The sequence below is a fragment of the Podarcis melisellensis genome (assembly GCF_964234715.1).
Source record: "Podarcis melisellensis genome assembly, chromosome: 6".
Classification (NCBI taxonomy): Eukaryota; Metazoa; Chordata; class Lepidosauria; order Squamata; family Lacertidae; genus Podarcis; species Podarcis melisellensis.
Genome location: NC_138538.1, coordinates 52,711,963 through 52,730,710, shown reverse-complemented (window position 1 = coordinate 52,730,710; position 18,748 = coordinate 52,711,963).

The following is an 18,748-nucleotide window of genomic DNA, read 5'->3' as shown; positions in this document are numbered from 1 at the left end:
GTTACACTTGGAAATGTTTCAACTGTGCATGCCAAAGCGTCAAAAACACGACGAAGGGTAGATGGAAGAAAACTAGATGCTCTAGAGTACTCAGTTGTTGATTTGGATGGGAGGGCAAACAAGGTCACATTTTCTTACATTCTATATATTATTGGTGGTGAACAAGGGTGGAGGGATCAGCCTATTTTCATTCCATGTCAGTTTTACACACACCAAATCATGGGTGCTTTGATTCAATTTTTGTGGACTTTAAAAAAAATGCATTTAAATTGCATCTGATAAATTTGATAAAAAACATACTTTTGTATTCTTTGCCATAAAATGTGCATTTTGTGCACACTTTAAACATGAAACACATGCTTTTGTTCATATTTTTAGAGAGATCCAAAATTGCATCACACAATACAGTGAAGTGCATAAGCCAGCTGATAGCTGCATCCCAGTCTACATAATAAGTTTGCGACCAGGACATCTGTTTGGCTTGCTGCGAAAAGTGGGCAAAACAAATTTCTCCCCCATCCCTAGCAGCATGACTGACCTTTCCTCAGTCTCTGGAGTTTCTAACAGGCACTTTCTACTAGGCTGTTTATTAACCAGTTCTCCTATGTGAGACGTTTTATTGAACATATTATGCTCAAGGGCATACTAGACATGACACAGTCCTGGGACTAGAATTCCCAATCTATTTCCTTGTCCAAAAATCAGCTGCAGGGGCCCAAGATTTGCACCAGTACAAAGGAAATGGGTAACTCAGGGGCATAGCTAGCTGCTCCAGTACCTGGAGCTGCAGGAGTGGGGTGAGCTGCCCACAGGGGCACCGTGGCGATCCGCCCAGGGAGGTGCCATGGTGAGCTGCTCATGGAGTCTGGCTGGCGGACGCAGGGCCCTGAGCTACCGTGTCACTCCCAGGAGAGACGTACAGCTCAGGTGCACTGCAGGGCAGTGCTGCCCCCGCAGTGTGCCATTTTGTCACCCCCTCAGGGATGACACCTGAGGCGGACCGCATCTCCCTTCCTATGCCCCTGGGGTAACCTTTAGCTCCTATGGAAATCAGTCCCCAAATCTGCAAAGGGGAAAACATACAGGCACTTCCTGTGTCTCTGTGTGATCTATATATCTGTATCTTCATTGTGAAATTGGCAAAGGGGAAAAAAGGTTACCCCCCCAACATGCTCTTCACCCAATTCAAACCAGTGAATTATGTGATATTTCATAAGCGATTTCAAAAAATCCACAAACTTTGTGCACATCCCTGCCAGTCAATATTGATGGCCTTATTCTCCATGAGTCTGTTGCTCTGGCATTCCATGGGCATGTTAAGACTTTTCAGCATTTTTCTGATGCTACTTTGAGTTTATTGATTTGATTTTTATTGTTCTAAACTGCTTTAATTGCCTTGGTGCTGTTTTGCCAAAAGGGACATACAAGCCTGTTAAACAAGCAAAAGAGTACTCTTCTCTAGCCAATGATGTCGTTGGTTCTACTCTAGAGAAAGGAGCTGGATAGACAAAGAGGATGCAAGTACCAAGGTGAGGTGGGATTTGCATCACAAATAATCAACTTTCATATATTTTTAAAAAATCCTTTCAGTAGCACCTTAGAAGTGTGCACTGAAGAAGTGTGCATGCACACGAAAGCTCTTACCAATAACAAACTTATTTGGTCTCTAAGGTGCTACTGGAAGGAATTTTTAAATTTTGTTTTGACTACGGCAGACTAACACTGCTACCTACCTGTAACTTTCATATATTTAGTCAGTTATATACAGAAAATGAATTGTCACGTGAAGCTATGAAAAAGCCACTCTGTAAAACTTTCTTAATTTTTTTGTAATCCTATGAGACAGAGTGGGAGGAAGTCCAAGGTTCATGGATGAAAAAACATAAATATAAAGAATATTGGGCGGCCCCAGCGACAACACCCAGAATCTTAAAAAGAGTGGGAGTGCTGCCCTCTAGAGGTCAGAAGGGCAACTGAAATATCAAGGGTGTTGATAGATAACATAGCTTATAAAAAGTCACAGGACTGAGACTAGGTAACCCGAAATGACTGATCATATATATAGGTCAATGAGAAGGCAAACTGTGGGCTGGGAATCTAAGTAAGTGTGAAGTGTGAGTTCATTGTCTGAAAGCCACATGCATGAATTTTAACTAAGCAGCCAAGGTATTTGGCTTCAGGATTGATCTCTCTATCACTGCTCTCTCGCCACAACACGTCTTTTGAGTGGGGGTGATTCCATGCCATTCCCTCATGTGACTCCATTCCCAAGCATTTCAGAAAGGGGAAGCCAATGCTGCAATGCAGGTTAAGAACAATCAGAGTGGATCACGCAACATAAATACATTTACTATGGGAGTTGGGAGAACTTGGCACATAACTGATTTTAGGCTCCTGAAGTCATTTAATGGCATTGGTCAGCAATTGCATACATATTGCTTTTCTTACATTTAGATGAAGATTTAAATAAAGAGGTCACAGACAGACTTGCCTGTACAGTGGTACCTCAGGTTACATACACTTCAGGTTACAGACTCCGCTAACCCAAAAATAGTGCTTCAGGTTAAGAACTTTGCTTCAGGATGAGAACAGAAATTGTGCTCCGGTGGTGCAGCAGCAGCAGGAGGCCCTATTAGCTAAAGTGGTGCTTCAGGTTAAGAACAGTTTCAGGTTAAGAACGGACCTCCGGAACGAATTAAGTACTTAACCTGAGGTACCACTGTATGTTATATCGCAACTACAAATGCCACTTGAGGACTGTAGCTGGAAGCAGTAAAAGACAGCAGAACTACATGGCGTGGCTGCGCCACACTCCTCTCACCCCAGTGCTGTGTACCAGTTACTGAGAAGAGAAAGGGAAGGCATGTGAGGTTGCAGCACTGAAGCCAATCCTATGTTCCTGATGCTGTGCTCACGGAAAGCCCACGCCCCTCCCGTTTCTTAACTCCCTTGCCCTTCCCTCTCTTGGTAACAGGCAGTGGTCCTTGGAGGGCAGGAGAGCCAGGCAGACCCATCCATGCAGCCCTGCCTGCTGCTACTGGTTGAAAGTAGGGATGAGGGAGTAATTTGCATTCTCAAGTGAACCCTCCTTACCCACACTTCCAGAAACAATGCCCAGACCAAAATGCAACTATCCTTTGAAATTCACACTTCTCCAAATTTTGCAAAGCAGTTCCCCGACTAGATAGCATGCCTATAACAATGCTAGCTTAATTTTTTTACCTTGCTTAATAGGAGAGAAATTGGTTTTCAGGGATAATTGGTGGTACAATATTGGGGCATTTTCTTTTTCTTTTCTCTAAGATGTCTTCTGCCATGGCTAGGATTTTACATGCTGCTATACCTTAAAGCAGCTGCCGTTTTGTCCTCCACTGCAGTATTTGTAGACATAATAATAATAATAATAAATAATAATACTGTAATAATAATTTATTTCTACCCCGCCCATCTGGCTGGGTTTCCCCAGCTACTCGGGACGGCTTCCAACAAAAGATTAAAAATACATCAAAACATCAGTCATTAAAAGCTTCCCTAAACAGAGCTGCCTTCTAAATGTCAAATTGTCGTTTATTTCTTTGACATCTGGTGGGAGGGCATTCCACAGGGTGGTCACCACTACTGAGAAGGCCCTCTGCCTGGTTCCCTGTAACTTGGCTTCTCGCAGTGAGGGAACCGCCAGAAGACCCTCGGCGCTGGACCTCAGCGTCCAGGCAGAACAATGGGGGTGAAGACACTCCTTCAGGTATACTGGGCTGAGGCCGTTTAGGGCTTTAAAGGTCAGCACCAACACTGTGAATTGTGCTCGGAAACATACTGGGAGCCAATGTAGGTCTTTCAAGACCGGTGTTATGGGGTCTTGGCAGTCACTCCCAGTCACCAGTCTAGCTGCCTCATTCTGAATTCTGAACCCATGGGGGACATATTTAAGAGGTGGGGAGAGCCCTAATATTGTACCACAGATTTCCCATGGAACCCACAAACCCAACCAATCATTCATTCACTAGATTTGTAAGTTGAGAGCTTTCCCACATTTTAAAAACAGTTAATTTAATATTTTAGTGGAAAACATTCAGGTGGTAACTGCTTTATCGCCAAAATGTCATGTTTGCCTACCTAGTTTTAACACTGTGCTATCTAGCAAGCATGGAAGATCCAATTGTCTTTGGTACACCAAATAGGAAAATCAGTTTGAACGTTTGCGTCTTCATAAAGAAAAAGAGCCGTTTTGCAGCTGTGTGTGGTTGCCACTTTGTCAGAAAGCCTCTGCTGCTGGAGACACATGAATCGCTCCCCTCTGCCCAATGCCATGGAAATGGGCAAGCCTGCTGGTGGCCCAGGTGGTCTCTGGGCAAGAACTTGGCCAGCAGCAGTGTGTGTTTACAGACACAGAGTGGGCATGAAAGTTTTCCTAGTTTCTGCTGGTGCCAAGGAAAGACAGAAATAAAATGCCATCCTTTGTAGTTTGTACACCCAAAAGCAGTCAAACAAACATCCCCTGAGCCTCTCCTTATCACTTTATTACACCTGCTAGAATGAATAGATTAAAAGGCAGTGGAGGGAGTGGAGGCATAAGAATCCTGCAGAAAGACTGGCTTTTGGGATTGTTAATTATTCTCTGGGGTCTCTAATCTTTAACTAGCAAACAGCATCACTAACTGTCTTAAACCTCCTCCTGGAAGAGACTGATAATAAACCATCTGCATGAAGGCACCCAATTATCTAGCCCTCTGCAGCCGCCTCTGACATGGCTGCAGCAAGAGATAATAAATGCACAGTATGTAATAATGACACGTCGCTGACGATTATCTCACTGATACACGACCTTTTAGCTCTATTGTTTGCACTTCTAAAAAAATGAGAGAGAGAGAAAGAGAAAATTTGGCGCTAAGCACTCACATGCGCACATCCATCTTCCTCAATCCTGTGATGTAACCTTGTCATGAATGCAACTGGAACCTAGCAGGCTTGTTTAGCTGGATTTATGGCCCATCCCCTCAGACCTCTGTGAAAAATGGCTGCTGGAGTTGCAGCCATCGTTGCCATGGTGATGCAGGGAGAGGCAAAGAAGGTACAGAAATAGCACCAACCATGCTAAAAGGAGCCATTTGGGCCTAACACTTGAGTGATTAAAATTAGATGTCTATCTCCCATTCCAACCATCTCAATCTCTCGCCCGTTCCTTGCCCACAATAAGCATAAACTTTTCACTCAATTGTATGAGAGGGAAGGGGAAGGAGAGAAGCCTTTTATGCTACTTCTGGGAGCAGAGGCTACACCTGACAATGCTAGACTTTCAGCAAGGTAATAATAATAATAATAATAATAATAATAATAATAATAATATTATTATTATTTTATTTATACGCTGCCCTTCCTGGTTTAAAAACCAGGCTCAGGGCAGCTAACAGCAAATATAAAACATTGATTAAAATGCGACTTTAAAACAGCATAAAACACAACATAAAATGCAGCATCAATATCAATAGAATTCAAAAATTCAGGGGTCATTTTGGGAAAACAAAAAAAACAAAAAACAGTCAGTAGACATCCAATGATTACCAGGGCTAACTGGCCAAGTTGGTCCTACTAGGGCCAGCAAGGAGACCAGGGAAGAATGTAAATGTGGGGTCCCAGAAAGGGTTTCTTCATAGAAGAGGAAAGGGAAAAGGGAATAGAGGATCAGGCTAATTCAAATTGAAGGCCAGGCAGAATAGCTCGGTCTTACAGGCCCTGCGGAAAGAGATCAAATCCTGCAGGACCCTAGTCTTGTGGGACAGAGCATTCCACCAGGTTGGAGCCGTCACTGAAAAAGCCCTGGCCCTGGTAGTCTGGCTTCCTTAGGGCCCGGGACCTTTAAGCTATTATTATTCACGGACCTTAGGTGTCCTCTGCAGGACATACCATTTCCCCATATATATATATATATATATATATATATATATATATGCAGGTTTTGGTGTCCTCGGGTGTCTTCCCGTGTAAAAGTTGGGGTGTCTAGGCGACGTTTCGACGAGGTCTCACTCGTCATCTTCAGGCTGGTGCTTTCGGCTTCTTGTTACTGGAACAGAGCAGGATCTCAGTGTTTGAGTTCCTATAAATACTGTTGAGGGGGTGTGGTGTATAGCCTCCAATGTTCTGGGCAGAGAGGAAGTTCCCAGGCTAGTGTGCCTTTTCTTCTTTTGTTCCTTAATTACTTGAGGGATATCTTGAGTGATTTCTTGAGTGATATCCTGAGTACCACTTAGGTGGGTCATTGGGTGTGGATTAGTTGCTAAAGTCTTTGTGTCTTGACCTCTTGAACTTTGTGAAGAGTTTTTCTGAGAAGATGGCTGTACTGCACTTAGTTGTGCTCTGGCTTGGCTTCGTGTATAGGGGTGAGCTGTGGTTTTGTGGCCTGTGTCAGCCAGATCTGTGTAGGGATTGCAGGGGGGTGCAGCATCCGGAGGTGCCACCATGGTTTGGCTACTGGATGGTGTCTGTAATTTATCTGTGGAGAGGGTCTGGGTTTGGGTCTGGTGTGGTTGATTGGTGATGGCGTTCTGTGTGCCTCTGGATCTGGTGTCAGTTTTTGTGGGGAGGGCTAATTTCCAGATGTCTGGCAAGCGGGATGTGTCGTCACGCTTGTTCATGTTGTGAGGGTGTTTCTCTATCTCGATGGCTTCCATGATTATTCTCTTGTGGTGATGTTCCATGTTAAAGAGCAATTTGGAATCTGCAAAATTAATTTCGTGTCCTGTTTCTTTCATGTGTTGGAAAAGAGAGGAAGTTTTTTCTTCTTTTTTGACGGCATTCTTGTGTTCTGCGATACGTGCATTTATTCGTCTGTTTGTTTGTCCAATGTACGTGGCTGGGCAGACTTTGCAGGGTATTTCATAGACCCCTTGGTTTTCCAACTGGATTTTATCCTTGGGGTTTCTGAGGATATTGGCTATTTTTTGGTTGGTGCAAAAGGCTGTTTTGATATTGTGTTTATGGAGGATTTTGCTAATTTTATCTGTAGTGCCCTTGATATAAGGAAGGAGGGCCATGCCATTGTTTTCTTCTGTGTCTTGGTTTTTGGGGGGTGTTTCTTTTTGGATTAGCTTCGTAACCCTGTTTTGCTGGTATCCATTGGCAATTAACACATTTGAGAGATTCTGTAACTCAGTTGTCAAGTGGTCTTTGTCAGCCAGGCGTTTAGTTCTGGAGATGAGAGTCTTGGCTACGGAGTTTATTTGTGCAGGGTGGTGGTGTGATTGTGCATGTAAGTAGCGGTTGGTGTGTGTTTTTTTTCGGTAGATAGTGTGTCCTAGGGAGCCATCAGGTTTTTTGTAGATTAGGACGTCAAGGAAGGGAAGTTGGTTGTTGGCTTCTATTTCCATAGTGAATTGTATTTTGGGGTGTAGGCTGTTGAGATGTGTGAGGAAGCTATCCAGTTTTTCCTTCCCGTGTGGCCAAATTACAAAGGTGTCGTCAACATATCTGAGCCAAAGTTTGGGTTTGTGTTCTGACTTGTCTAAAGCATTGGTTTCAAAGTGTTCCATGTACAGGTTTGCGATGACCGGTGAGAGGGGTGATCCCATAGGTGCTCCTTCTATCTGTTTGTATCTTTGTCCATTGTGGATGAAGTACGTGTTGGTTAGGCAGTGGTTGGTCAGGTCCAAGATGTATTCCTTCCTTATATCAAGGGCACTACAGATAAAATTAGCAAAATCCTCCATAAACACAATATCAAAACAGCCTTTTGCACCAACCAAAAAATAGCCAATATCCTCAGAAACCCCAAGGATAAAATCCAGTTGGAAAACCAAGGGGTCTATGAAATACCCTGCAAAGTCTGCCCAGCCACGTACATTGGACAAACAAACAGACGAATAAATGCACGTATCGCAGAACACAAGAATGCCGTCAAAAAAGAAGAAAAAACTTCCTCTCTTTTCCAACACATGAAAGAAACAGGACACGAAATTAATTTTGCAGATTCCAAATTGCTCTTTAACATGGAACATCACCACAAGAGAATAATCATGGAAGCCATCGAGATAGAGAAACACCCTCACAACATGAACAAGCGTGACGACACATCCCGCTTGCCAGACATCTGGAAATTAGCCCTCCCCACAAAAACTGACACCAGATCCAGAGGCACACAGAACGCCATCACCAATCAACCACACCAGACCCAAACCCAGACCCTCTCCACAGATAAATTACAGACACCATCCAGTAGCCAAACCATGGTGGCACCTCCGGATGCTGCACCCCCCTGCAATCCCTACACAGATCTGGCTGACACAGGCCACAAAACCACAGCTCGCCCCTATACACGAAGCCAAGCCAGAGCACAACTAAGTGCAGTACAGCCATCTTCTCAGAAAAACTCTTCACAAAGTTCAAGAGGTCAAGACACAAAGACTTTAGCAACTAATCCACACCCAATGACCCACCTAAGTGGTACTCAGGATATCACTCAAGAAATCACTCAAGATATCCCTCAAGTAATTAAGGAACAAAAGAAGAAAAGGCACACTAGCCTGGGAACTTCCTCTCTGCCCAGAACATTGGAGGCTATACACCACACCCCCTCAACAGTATTTATAGGAACTCAAACACTGAGATCCTGCTCTGTTCCAGTAACAAGAAGCCGAAAGCACCAGCCTGAAGATGACGAGTGAGACCTCGTCGCCTAGACACCCCAACTTTTACACGGGAAGACACCCGACACCCGAGGACACCAAAACCTGCATTCCTGTACCCGTGAAAATCTACGAAAGCATATATATATATATATATATATATATATATATATATATATATATATATATATATTATTCTCCATCATCTAATGAGAAAAGACTCAGCCAGCCAATGGCCAGGTATAAAAGCTAATTTCCTCATTAGATAAAAGGTATGGATGCACAATATATGGGCGAAGGGCCACAGCTTGGCATCTGTTTTGCATGAAAAAGGTCCCAGGTTCAACTCCCAGAGTCCTCAGTGAGGGCGTGCCTTAAACCCTGGACAAAGGCAGGTGTTGCCCACTGCATTTTGTTAATCTCTCTAGTTTATCTTCTGTCGTACTGCCAAGAGGTTGCTTTGCTTTGTAATCAGAAGAATGATGAAACCACCGCTTCCTCGGGGTGAAAGAGCAACAAAAGCTCGATCGTAACATTCTCCTCATGATTCATTCCTAAATGGAAGGTTACATTTTGCAAGTTTTCTCTTGCATCATGTCAAAGCTACTGACATTAATGTATGAGGTGCAACTTATGGGGAAAACACCAGAAGATGTGATGGATTTGGCCAGGGATCGGGAACCAGAGCCCCTTAGGATGTTCTTAGGGGGTAAAGGGGACCCCTGACCATTAGGTCCAGTCGTGACCGACTCTGGGGTTGCGGCGCTCATCTCGCTTTATTGGCTGAGGGAGCCGGCGTACAACTTCCAGGTCATGTGGCCCGCATGACTAAGCCGCTTCTGGGGAACAAGAGTAGGGCAAGGAAATGCCGTTTACCTTCCCGCTGGATCAGTACCTATTTATCTACTTGCACTTTGATGTGCTTTCGAACTGCTAGGTTGGCAGGAGCAGGGACCGAGCAATGGGAGCTCACCCCATCACGGGGATTTGAACCGCCAACCTTCTGATCGGCAAGTCCTAGGCTCTGTGGTTTAACCCACAGCGCCACCCCTGTCAGGATGTTGTTAGGACTCCCTTAAAGCCTAGTCAGCATGGCCAATGGTCAGGGATGTTGAAAGCCCAACATCTGGAGGGCAACAGGTTCCCTGCCTCTGGATTAGATTAGTGCCGTAGCAACAACTGTTGAGAGATTTTTATATAATAATAATAATAATAATAATAATAATAATAATAATAATAATTTATTATTTATACCCCGCCCATCTGGCTGGGCCTCCCCAGCCACTCTGGGCGGCTTCCATAAAAACAAAAATACAGTAAAATATCACACGTTAAAAACTTCCCTGAACAGGGCTGCCTTAAGATGTCTTCTGAATGTCAGGTAGTTGTTTATCGCTTTGACATCTGCTGGAAGGGCGTTCCACAGGGTGGGCGCCACTACCGAGAAGGCCCTCTGCCTGGTTCCCTGTAGCTTCGCTTCTCGCAATGAGGGAACCGGCAGAAGGCCCTCGGCGCTGGACCTCAGCATCTGGGCAGAATGATGGGGCTGGAGACGCTCCTTCAGGTATACTGGACTGAGGCCGTTTAGGGCTTTAAAGGTCAGCACCAACAGTTTGAATTGTGCTCGGAAACATACTGGGAGCCAATGTAGGTCTTTCAAGACCGGTGTTATATGGTCTCGGCGGCCGCTCCCAGTCACCAGTCTAGCTGCCGCATTCTGGATTAGTTGTAGTTTCCGAGTCACCTTCAAAGGTAGCCCCACGTAAAGTGCATTGCAGTAGTCCAAGCGGGAGATAACCAGAGCATGCACCACTCTGGCGAGACAGTCCGCAGGCAGATAGGGTCTCAGCCTACGTACCAGATGGAGCTGGTAAACAGCTGTCCTGGACACAGATTTGACCTGTGCCTCCATGGACAGCTGTGAGTCCAAAATGACTCCCAGGCTGCGCACCTGGTCCTTCAGGGGCACAGTTACCCCATTCAGGACCAGGGAATCCTCCACACCTGCCCGCCTCCTGTCCCCCAGAAACAGTACTTCTGTCTTGTCAGGATTCAACCTCAATCTGTTAGCCGCCATCCATCCTCCAACCGCCTCCAGACACTCACACAGGACCTTCACTGCCCTCACTGGTTCTGATTTAAAAGAGAGGTAGAGCTGGTAGAGCTCTAAATATAGATTTATGTACATAGATATGTGTATGTATATATAATTCTCCATCAATTAATGAGAAAACACAAAAGTTACTTTCCTTATTAGTTAAAACAGAACACCTCCTTCAATTAGGTTCTCATTATATTCTTCCCCATCAGCTTTTCCAACGCTTCATTTTAGAAATAGCCAGCACTGCAAGTCCTACTGCAAGAAGGAATTCCTGGCTGCAAATTGACTTCCTTATCAATTTGGTATTCTTAAAGGCATGAATGTACCCCATAAGGTAAGGTTTGCTTGTGAGAATTTCCCAGCACCTGGATTCAAAAGAGCATTTTCAGAAAGCCATAGTGCAGCCTTCAGAGAATGTCTCCCCCTCTGAGGTAAAAATTATCTTTACTAATATTGGTCAGCAATTCATGCCTCACATGAAATCTTAGGAAAAACCAAAAAAGACACCCTTCAAAGTTATTGGTTTTGTCGATGGGATTTGAAAGGAAAAACAGTACATTGACAAAATACTACTACTACTACTACTACTACTACTACTAATTTATTTATACCCCGCCCATCTGGCTAAGTTTAAAACAATACAACATTAAATATTGTATTTAATGTTGTATTGCTGCTTTCAGGTGTCTTATAAAAATGGAATAGTTGCTTATTTCCTTGACATCTGAATACATACTGAGGAACATTCTAATGCAGTACAATCCTATGCATCTTTATTTAGAGGTAAGTCCTATTAAGCTCAACAGGACTGATTCCTAATAAGCATTTTTAGGATTGCAGCCTCAGCTGAACAGTGTATTCTAGTGGGTTGAATCCAGAGATCCAGTGACCAGGGGGAAAGAGAGATTTTGGCCAGTCCCGTTTCCCCAACAGTCACTTGGTGGCTGCCCTAGGGAGCTGAAAGGGCAGCAAATTATTAATTTGTTGGGAGAGGTGCTTGTGGGATTTCCTGCCTTGGGTGCCGAAGCAAATAAGCCAACCTTGCACTGTTATTTGTGGGGTGGGCTGCGATTCTCCGCTCTGCCTCAGGGAGCAAAATATCTTGGGACAGCTCTGTTTGATTGACTAGAAATGAAAATGTAATATACCCAGTTCCTCATTTGCATAGGTTTGCTTGGATTTGTCACTTATTAAGAGATCCAAACCACTGTCAGATTATAATATTAATGCTACAAAGAAGCAGCTGAGTTCCCAATGACTGCATTTCGAATGTACATCACAGGATTGTGCATTTTTAAGATGGCTGTATGTATCGTATTCCTTCTGATCAGATTTTTAAGGGTGCTGAGAGTTGCTGGGAGACCCCTATTCCCCTCACAGAACTGCAGTTTCCAGAGTTGACTGGGATGAATGATTGGCTGCTAAACCACTCTGAGAGTTGTAGTTCTGTGTGTGGGGTGCAGAAGGGATCTCCTAACAGCTCTCACCACCCATAACAACTACAGGCCCCAGGATATTTTTGAGCTTGCCAAGCCATGGAAGTGTAGAGCATTTAAACCTCATTTTATGCATGCATGCAGGTATGTATTTATTTAGAGCATTTGTGCCTTGCTCTTCAGCCAAAATGACTCCCAGAGTGGCTTACATACAATAAAAACATATATGTGTAGTGTAGTGTAGTGTAGTGTAGTGTAGTGTAGTGTAGTGTAGTGTAGTGTAGTATAAACCATGGGTAGGCAAACTAAGGTTCGGGGGCCAGATCCGGCCCAACTGCCTTCTAAATCCAGCCCACAGACGGTCCGGGAATCTGTGTTTTTTTACATGAGTAGAATGTGTGCTTTTATTTAAAATGCATCTCTGGGTTATTTGTGAGGCATAGGAATTCGTTCATTCTCTCCCCCCCCATTGTATGGATCAGTCCAAATAATTTGCACAAACAGCAGGAGAGATATCTTCGTGTCTATACACAGAGAGTGGATGCAACAGAACAAGATTTCTCTTTATAAAAGAACTATATGTCAGACGTCTTGGGCTACATTTCCCCTCCAAAGCAGCTCAGCAGGAATATATCTTCAATAGCTCGCAGTAACAGAAATCAGTTGCCCATGGCCTCTGACTATGAAGCTCTTTCAGACACCTATCAGCCCCATTCTGCCTTGCTGCAGGAGTTGGGTACCATGAAAATGAACCAGGGAGGGAGGAGGAAGAAAAGGAGCAGCAAAGCCTGCAATTGGTCACTCTGTCACCAGGGAAACCACTACCATGTTATCTGCTGAGTTCAGTGTGTTGGAGAGTTAACACACTCTTGTGGCCAATCTGAAAACAGGGAAGGTGGTAGGAAAGGGTGTGTGTGTGGGGGGGGAGGGGAAATAAGTACCAGTATGCAGTGCTGATATGAAAACTCTTCTCAGTCTGAATAAGCTAAGAGCATCTAGACCAGAGGCCAAGATGCGATGAGAGGGCTGAATGGTGATAATCAATTCTTCACTGGCAAGATGAGTGATGTGTCAAGCCACCACACAGGAAAGCTGAAGTGAGAACCTTGGTTCCAATCTCAAGCTCTGTCTCTCAACTAAGCCTGAGCTGCAGCAAAAGTCTTGGTTTACAGCTCCTGGTTAATCTGGGAGAGCTAAATCACAAGCCCACATTCAGATGACAAGCCATGGATTGACTCAGCTGACCAGCAGAACAACTGGGAATGAGCAAAACGGCCATGATCCCCGACACCCGGAGAACCGGCCGTATTTTAGTAAGGTGTGAACCAGGCCACTATCTGATTGCTTCTTTAGTTTGTATCTAGCTCAGGAGCAGGGAACTTCTGGTCTTCCAGGCAGGGCCCAAACATAATTTTGTGTGAATACTTCTGTTTGAGGGCCAGTCTGAACAGACAATACTGTGAGAACCTGGTTACTGGGCAGCTTGCTATGTTCCACCATCTCTTCCTCTTCCACCCATCTACACAGTGATTGTAATTAGGAATGGCCTAACATGCCAGATTTTTGTGGTGTGACTCAACTTGCTAAGATAAGGCTTTGCATGGGGCTAAAAGACACAGAGGAGATGTCCATTTCTAGACTGCCTCTGTTCTTTGATCTGTGCTGCTGACTCTCTTTTCTTTGAAGTAGAACGGTACTCTCAGCTTGCATCTCTCTTCACTGCCAAACCCCTCCTCACGTCTTCATTCAGATCTCGAGATGAGAAATTGTCTTGGGGACAAAAGAGCAAGAATGGCTTCCTTGGATTCTGGCTTAACAGGTTAGCTTAGAAGCAGGCACCTCTTTCATATCCAAGTTATGCATTTCCTATAATAAACATATTTGTTACCTTCCCGCCTACTTTTCCAGATTCACAAGCTTATAATTTCCTGTTTCAATGGCTCAGTAGCAGTGCAGTTTTCTTATAACACTCTGACTCCGACATTATTTTGGGAATGACAACGGGATGTTGTTACAGGAAAAGCATCTTACTCTGTCAAAGGTTCTGGAGTTAAAGAATAAATGAAAGGTAGAATGCAAACCCCAAATATATTTTAGGCTAGGGCACAGAGCATTTCATCGCCTGGCTTCACTAAAAAAACCTCGTATATTTTCGAAATCCCTTTGCTGCCACCTTGTGATTTGATTGAACATAACCACAATTCTACCAGCCGCTGGAAAATTATAACTATGAAACTGAAAATTTGGGATCTCTACTGCCCCTCCTTCCTTCTCCCTCTCTTTTTGACAGGAAGAAACATAGACAGCTGCTTTATACTGAGTCAGATCATTGGTCCAGCTAGTTGAATATGGCACACAGCCTGGAAGCTATTTTTCAGGGTTTCGGACAGGCGACATTCCCATATCTATGTGGAGATGTTGGAGAGTGAACTGGGAATCCTCTACATGCAAATCAAATGTTCTGCCCCTGAGCTACATCCTTTCCCTCCGTTGACCTGGAGCACATTCACACATAACTTTGGAAATGCGTTGTTCTGAGCACTCTCTGAATTATTGAATTGCTTTAAGCTATTACAGAGTGTGAAAATGCAACCTTTACATGCTTTCAGACTGAACTGAATAAAAGTAAAAGTTATTGTGGGAGAGAAACAAAACAAAGAAGTTGTCCCATGTGAGCTGATCCTTAAGTTTTCAGAAGCAGGCAGAAATCCCATAGCATGACAGGGACACACCTTTTCCCCTCAGTGACCTAGGATCCTATGAACAAACATGGGGGTTTCAAACGTGTGGGGCTGCCAACCCTCTTCTTTGACACCCGATCAACCCCTCCTCTAGTTCCACATGACTACCATTTATTTATTTATTGTTATATTTACATCCCTTTTAAACCGGTGACAGCCAATCAACTGACAGCACATTACTGCTGAGTCTTTCTGACTCAGCACTTCCATAGAAAGTATTGCAGGCTGATTGTATCAGCCAGTTGCATCAGCTAGCAAACTCAAGCCTGCAGACTTACTATCTCACACAGCATTCTGTGAATCCCGACAAAGTGGCCCAAGGTCACCCAGTGAGTTTCATGGCTGAGTGGGGACTTAAACCTTGGGCTCCCACATCCTAGTCCAGCACTCCATCCATTACACTCCACTGGCTGAAGTGCATTTGCTGGATGTACAGAAAGCTTCCTCCTCCCCGACACCTTACATCTCACACCCAGCTCTGGTTTAATCCGTCATTAAATGACTTTCACCCATATTGCCTTCTAAGGAGCTATATTCTTCTCTTGCCTTTGATGAACAGACTTTTTAAAAATGTTTTAAAAACAGGTGTGCCCAGTGTTCCAATAAACTGGATGAGTAATGCATATACAGGGGTGGAGGCTTGCTTGGAACAAAGCAACATTGACAAAATGAGGACATCAACTTTCACCTAGAAGAACATGAACAATACATTGATATATGACTATAGTGGCTTCACCACAGTATCAGAGACAGCCTAGGGACATGGACAAACTGTGCACTGGCATATTGGCTTAGATGACTATAACAGGGAATTAGACAAATTCATGGAGGATACGTCTCTCAGTGGTTAGGTGTCATGATGGGGTTTCCAACTTCAGGTATGCCACTAAATATGAATTGCTAGGGAGCAACAGAAGAAGTAGGCTAGTGCTGTCATCTCCTGCTGGTGGCCTTCCCAGAGGCATCTGGTTGACCACTGTGGAGAAATAGGATACTAGACGAGATGAACTGTTGGTCTAATCCAACAGCGCTTTTCTTATATTTTTATGTACTCATTCTTACAGCCGCATCGTAGTGACTGTTTTTGCACTGGTAGATTAAAATGTGTTTCAAATTTAATTAAGTGCACCAGTTCCAGGATCAATACTGTAGATTGACTCAGCAACCCAACCACTTTGGAAGATGAGGAAACACCACACTTTAATCTTCTTGATTGTTAATCAAGATGCTAATTATCATTATGTGAGCATGTGGACTCCACTCAACCCAAATGTTAGGGCTAGAATAGTTGGTTAATTTATGAAAACAGAAAATAGAGTTTGTGGAATCGAGAAGGTACTGGTATAAGTGAAAATTGTACAAGGCCCTTCATATAAACCCTCAACAACAGGCAAACTAATTGTGGGTCAAGAAAGACACTGGGGAAACTGGCATGGGAAGGAATGTATATAAATTCCTGCTCTGTTTTTGCAGGACTCTGCTGATTTCAAATAACATCTGATCTTCAGGATCTTCACTACAACAATAAGCCCTCATAGTACCATCAGCTCTGTAGCATGAAGGAATCACAGCTGATGCAATGCTACATTCTGTCAAGTTACACATAAAGTAGGGCTGTGTACTAGATTGGGTAAGGGAAGCTGGATTGGGTAATGATGCAGGTTGCGCTGTGGTCTAAACCACTGAGCCTCTTGGGCTTGCTGATCGGAAGTTCGAGAGTTCGAATCCACGCGATGGGGTAAACTCCCATTGCTCTGTCCAAGCTCCTGCCAACCTAGCAGTTCGAAAGCATACCAGTGCAAGTAGATAAATAGGTACCACTGTGGCAGGAAGGTAAATGGCATTTCTGTGCACTCTCCATGGTCCTGCATGTGCCAGTCATGGTTTAGTCATGCTTGCCACATGACCTGGGAAGCTGTCTGTGAACAAGCGCCAGCTTCCTTGGCCTGAAAAGTGAGATGAGAGCTGCACTCCATAGTCACCTTTGAATGGACTTAACCATCCAGAGTTCCTTTACCTTTTACTCAACTGGGACAAAGCTGGAATCCAAACTCAGTTGGGGGACGCAGGCTTGACCCAAGTTGGGAAGGTGCAGGTGAAGGAGCAGGATCAAATCCTCCTCCTACCAGCCGGCGATTGGACGATTTGATCCTGCAGGCTGCAGCTCCTTGGCTAGGGCCTTCTCCATTCACCAGTCTTCCTTCTATGAGAAAGAGAGAAAAAGGCATGAAGAAGCTTTTTCCCATCCGCACCCCAGGTAGCAGCTCTCTTTTGCACTAGGACGAAGGGGGAGTCACGGCAGCACTTTCCTAGCTACAGAAGCTCTTTTTGGTTAGGTCGTTTCTCACCTCAGAGTCACTGCTGTCTTCCTAACAGAGCCCGGAGTAGGACTGGTCTGATCATGCAGGGTGCTGCTCCTCCACATGGAAAGTGCTTGTGAAGGAGCAGCACCCTACAGGATTAAACCCTCCTGCTCTTAGTTGGGTGGGGTGGGAGGACAAAGGAAACTCAGGATCTCCTCCTCCCCTGCTACATCCTGGCCGCATGTTTAATTAGGGTTTTTAAAAACCCAACTTAAACAATTAGCCTTGCTCCCAAATTGATTCAGGCCTGTTCCATGTGTCAGCTGACGGACAGCGACTCCCAGGAATGAGCATGTTTTGCACTCCATGCTTTTCCCTTCCCTTTGCAATGCATGCAAATGCACAAAGAAACTCTGTATGTGTCTTTGGGTGACTCAGCTTAACAGATTAATTCAGGCTCACTACACACATGCCGTATTTGTGGATCTAGGAAAACAAGCAACCCAAAGGTCAAATGCTGCAATTTTCCTTTAAAATCCTGACTCAGGTGGAATACTTATCGGAATACTTTCTTGCAGTTGTTTATGAGCTGCTTTCCCACAGTTAGAATTTAAATCCTATGCAATGGAATGAAAGTTACACAATAATATTATTATTATTCAAGCCAACACAAGATCCAAGGTTGATCCTTGGGTTGATCTCTCTCTCACGCACTTGCACACACACTGATTTCATATATACCTCTTCAAATGCTCTTGAGCCTTTCCCCTCAGTTAGTGTGCAGGTGTGAAAGACATAATGATCCTGTTCAGTTTTTTTTACTTCAGTTTCTTTTTTAACTGAATAATGGCTGTAATGAATGTTGGCTCCAGAACCCAGCTGCAGCCCTCCTGCATATTTTGTGTCACCCATCAACAGATGCATTCTATCCGAGGCACATTTTTAGTTTTCCAGCCAGATTTTAATTAATTTTATAATGAATGTGTTTAGAATGTTGGACTTTTGATGTTGATTGTTGTTAGCCGCCCTGAGCCCAGCTTCAGCTGGGGAGGGCGGGATATAAATAAAATTTATTTATTATTATCAGTTTTTCATATGGCTTTTTCATGTCTTAACATTGTCTTCCTTTATAGAAATATATTTAATTACCACTGCTTAGAGACAAATCTACTTTACCCAATTTCTCCTTCTCTCCCCTGAGCATAGCTGCCAGGGCTGGTTCCTTCACCACCACCACCACCCTTTTTATGGTCTCCTGTGCAATTGACAAGGTTAGGGAAAATGTCTGTCGATTTCACTGACAATATTTTATTATGTTTTTAGATATGTTGGAAGCCACCCAGGCAACCCAGATAGATGGGTGGGATATAAATAATAAAATTATTATTATTATTACTATTGAATAGACACCCCTGTTTTCATCAGAGAAATGTTGGAGGGTATGAGTTCTGCCAAGCAGAATTGAAAGCAAAAAATATTTTCCCCAAATCAAAATATATCTCAACGCAGCACTCTTTACTGTCCTCAAAACACTCACACCCTTCCATCTGAA